The following is a 5,398-nucleotide window of genomic DNA, read 5'->3' as shown; positions in this document are numbered from 1 at the left end:
AACTAGTCTACGAGTACGTTCGGGTGCGAAAGAGAGCCTTTTGTGGCCAATGCGCTCGAACGAACCCGGCATATGTGTATTTTCCAATCGTTTCCACCGTCGTGTAATCGTTGCCCTATTTCTTTTTCATTGATATTCAACCGCTTCGACATCTACAGTTGGAGGAGTGATATTAAAATTGTCTTTTATTCAATTCAAAACAGGGTAGACTCAAAGCCAAACGCCAACATTTACAATGCACCCAAACATACAAACTTTTACTGATCTACTCTACCGAAGCACCTATCGTTTCACAAGTTGCACATATAAACTGTTACTTAATTGTATTATCACGATATCATAGTCGTCAATCGTGTTTGTGTGTGTGCATGTGTTGGTGGGAAAGTTTGGAGAATGGAGAGTGTTTTGTTTTTGTTAGCCATCAATAACCCTTTCTTATCGTAGAGAGAAGTTTATACCACAGTTATACCTTGTGAGAAATTATACCACATTCTCTCTCCTTGCCATGCACTCACCAACGCGCAATCGACACTATGGAAAAACAGTTGGAAAACAAAGAAACAACACCCCGCAAATCAAACGTTGCGAATCAAAACATTACGTCTTAGCGTAAGCTGTTACGTTTTGCTCTTCTTTTATGGAAAGTTGAAAATATAATACAGAAAAAAAGATACTCAAATAATCATTCCAGCTAATGGTGGATTTCCACTTAAATATAATTTAAATATCCGAAACCCTGTTTGTTTTGATATTATTCTTCAAGGCATGAGAGTGCTTCTAGGCAGTTGGGAGGCTACATGTGATGGATTCCATTTGAATGTTGCTTGCATTTGGTAGCCGTATGGAAAAGTACCGTGGTTTGCTGCCATACGTACGGTCTCCCATTGGCCAGTTTTGTAATTCAGAACATTACTAAAGCCAAATGGATGTTTTGGGTAAAAATACAAAGTCTTGTGGATTTCTATAGATGGTGAAGCCCATAGCGCAAGCAAGATTCCACGCATATACATCCTCGATTTCGCTGTTGATGTCGTTGTCTGCAGTGCTGCAAACTGGCACTGTCAATGTCATACAAAGTTGTGACTGAAACAAAATCCATGACAGCGTCACATACTCAATTGTGATAATCAACATAAACAAATTCTGACTGACACGAAATCATGTCAACGTCACGAGCTGTACTGTGATGATCAGAGGTAAGAGTCGAACAGTTGTTGCGACCATCACACGCTTGGTGACATTTTGAGCACCAGTCATGGGAGATAAGCCGTGCGTTCGTGTGGTCCCAAGCAACAAAATGAGCATGCTGTTTTGCACAAATGTTTTACCATTCTACCCCCAACAGATCATCAAAACACACAGAGAGAGCAATCATGCTCATTTTGTTGCTTGGAACCACTCGCCAAGAATTTTCCAACAATGTCGTGATTATCATAGAGAGAAAATGTCATGACCAAGTGAGGGACCAAGAGTTGGATGTTACAACAAATGTCACCAAGCATGTGATTGGCCACACCAACTGTTTGAGTCTGACATCTGATCATCACAGTTGAGCACGTGACGCTGACATTCAGTTTGCTTCAGTCGACATTTTTTTTAGAAAAAAGTCAATGTCATTTTACAGCCCTGCTTTAAGCTGCTTAAGTTGCGACAAGAAAGAGTCAGGAAAGTATCGCCATTATGAGTACCCTGATAAACCAGGGATGCATGCAATGAGAAGGTTTTTGGCAATCATCCAATCCAATCTCATCCAATCATGGTTTGGGTCAAATCTAGTCAGCGACTGTAGCTAATGTAGCATGTACAGTTCGGACGAATGATAGGAACTAGTGTTTTAACGAGCATGCACCCGTTGGGACAGGTTTAGTGTGGTGTGTGTGTGATGTGTGTGTTGTGGTTGGTGAGTGCGCGGGTTTTTGTCTGAAGAAAGAAACGTAGCTGGACATGGTTTCATATGCGTCAAAACAATCTGATTATGTGTGTTATCATGTGAAACAGCGGCGCGTTCACACTTGGATAAACGCTAAAGTTAGCATCGATAGCAGCGAATGTTCTTGGACGAGAACGCAGGTGCTGTTTCATGATTGTGCGACAGCGGTGCGAAATGGAAACGCGCACCAAGACAAGAAACTCGGCATTCCCTCACAGGTGTTTCTCCAGTGCACGACATTGAGCCTGCGTGCATCTCTGCGTTTTGAAGCGGTGTGTGCATAGGAAACTTTGTGCGTGCATTGAGCTGCGCGCAGTTGTTCTTTCAATGGGCGTTTGTTCATGAGCGCGCAGTATTTGTTCTCGATTTAATGGGTGACGCCACTGCTTACTCATAGATAGTTTTATCCATAACTTTTATCGCTGCTCTAAACGATGTAATTCATCACGTGTAGAAGCAGAACGCAGGCTGAGCACGGGAAGCCGTGTCCAACTTTTTAACCAGCGCGTTCTGACAGTCCAAGCAAGCAATGTATAAACAATGGTCGAGGTAAACATTGTACCGATTACAGCACCATATGATAAAGCGACTGGCTGCTGCTGGCATTAAGCGCAAAACGATCGAGTTCATAATGGAACGATCGCGCCTTTTGTGGCAAACGCGCTTCGGACAACCGAAACGTGCTTAGACAACCAAAACGCGCTTGGACCAACCGAACGCGCAAGTCACCCAGACGTCCTCAAAATACCACGGCGAAAGAAGACCGTAAAAATTATAATATAAATCGAAAAAAAAAACACTGATCGCGAGGGCGGTGTGGTCCTGTTATTACATCATAAACCTAACCAAAACACACAAAAAAAATACTAACAATCTATCCGAAACGACATACTTGTGAAACAAACACACACACCAATACACATTCAAACATACATACACACACACATGCACACACACACACATGCACACCACACAACACACCACAATGCCACACAACACATACAAACCAAAAACCTGGCCACGGGTGCATGCTGCGTTGAAAAAACAAGGGTCCTATCTTCTGTCCGATACTGTACGTGTTTCAATGGTACAACGAAAATGGAGTCAAACTTTGGCCAGTTATGTTACGCTAGCTACGAAGCTTATTTTATGCGTGAATGTTTCTGTGTGAACAGAGGTTCGAGCGTTATTGCTCGTTTGAGATTACCAGTAATCAATGGTGCAAACACCAGATAACGATATTCTACGAATTTTAGATAAATGTTGTAACCTTATCAGCCAAAGACGGTCGATAGAAGCGCAAAAAGCGATAAGTTTTATACCAACTGTTGAAGTGTACACACCTAGTTTGTGAAATTGTATGAGCAATTGCTATCCAAGTGTTGCTAAGGACTGAATTCTTGAAATGATTGTCAATTTCTCAATTTCTCGTGTGAGAGTAAAACTTTAGTTCTGTGTACACATGGAAAAACAATGCGTGATATGAATGATTGACGAATGAGCCTGAATCGATATGCGAAAAGCGAGTTCTTATTTGTGAGTGAAACTTTCTGAGGTTTTTGAATCGATAACGTTGATAGAACCATCCCAAACAGTGTTGTAAGTAAATGGCTGTGGGGTAAATCGAGTAAATCGAGCGATGAACCACGAGCTTTTCGATGTGAAGTGCTTTATATGTGACTTTTCAAGCTCGTGTAGTCACTCACCATCAACAGAACACACCGAAAACTCATTTGAGACATTACTTCTCTATCCAATTTGAAAAACACCTGTTGCAGGCGAAGTTTTCAAATATGAATTGCAGTTCTGGGAACTGTACTCAAAAGTATTTGAATAAGTGGCTACGATGGACACACGTGACGCTTTTATTACCTAATATGACCAGCAAGGGAGGAACGGTTGAGGAAAACAGCGAGTTGTTTGGTGTTGTGTGAAGCCCATAGTATGGAAGATTCCATAATACATCCTCAGATTTCGCTGCTGATGTCGTTGCCCGCAGTGCTGCAAACTGTCACTGTCAATGTCATACAAAGTTGTGACTGAAACAAAATCCATGACAGCGTCACATACTCAATTGTGATAATCAGCATAAACAAATTCTGACTGACACGAAATCATGTCAACGTCACGAGCTGTACTGTGATGATCAGAGGTAAGAGTCGAACAGTTGTTGCGACCATCACACGCTTGGTGACATTTTGAGCAACCAGTCATGGGAGATAAGCCGTGCGTTCGTGTGGTCCCAAGCAACAAAATGAGCATGCTGTTTTGCACAAATGTTTTACCATTCTACCCCAACAGATCATCAAAACACACAGAGAGAGCAATCATGCTCATTTTGTTGCTTGGAACCACTCGCCAAGAATTTTCCAACAATGTCGTGATATCATAGAGAGAAAATGTCATGACCAAGTGAGGGACCAAGAGTTGGATGTTACAACAAATGTCACCAAGCATGTGATTGGCCACACCAACTGTTTGAGTCTGACCTCTGATCATCACAGTTGAGCACGTGACGCTGACATTCAGTTTGCTTCAGTCGACATTTTTTTTATAAAAAGTCAATGTCATTTTACAGCACTGCTTTAAGCTGTCTTAAGTTGCGACTAAGAAAGAGTCAGGAAAGTATCGCCATATTATGAGTACCCCTGATAAACTCAGGGATGCATGCAATGAGAAGGTTTTTGGCGATCATCTAAATAACAGGTTGCATAATAACTTAACTGTACATTAAATCTCATATCTATCCAATCTCATCCAATCATGTTTTGGGTCAAATCTAGTCAGCTGACTGTAGCTATATATAGCATGTACGTGTTTCAATGGTACAACGAAAATGGAGTCAAACTTTGGCCAGCTATGTTACGCTAGTTACGAAGCTTATTTTATGCGTGAATGTTTCTGTGTGAACAGAGGTTCGAGCGTTATTGCTCGGTTGAGATTACCAGTAATCAATGGTGCAAACACAAGATAACGATATTCTACGAATTTTAGATAAATTTTGTAACCTTATCAGCCAAAGAACGGTCGATAGAAGAACTTATCGCTTAAGTTTCATACCAACTGTTGAAGTGTACACACCTAGTTTGTGAAATTGTATGAGCAATTGCTATTCAAATGTTACTAAGGACTGAATTCTTGAAATGGTTGTCAATTTTTCACATATGACAGTAAAACTGTAGTTCTGTGTACACATGAAAAACAATGCGTGATATGAACGATTAACATGTGAGCCAGAATCGATATGTGAAAAGCGAGTTATTATTTGTGAGTGAAATTTTCTGAGGTTTTGATTCGATAACGTTGATAGAACCATCCCAAACAGCTGTGTAATTAAATAGCTGAAATTGAGCATTGAACCACGAGCTTTTCGATGTGAAGTGCTTTTAGTTATGGCTTTCTATACCTATGATTCAATACCTATGATTTATTTGATTTCAACATATCACATAATGTTTTTAAAGATAG

Source organism: Anopheles merus, chromosome 3L, assembly GCF_017562075.2.
Source record: "Anopheles merus strain MAF chromosome 3L, AmerM5.1, whole genome shotgun sequence".
Lineage (NCBI taxonomy): Eukaryota > Metazoa > Arthropoda > Insecta > Diptera > Culicidae > Anopheles > Anopheles merus.
Note: the sequence above shows the minus strand (reverse complement) of the source record.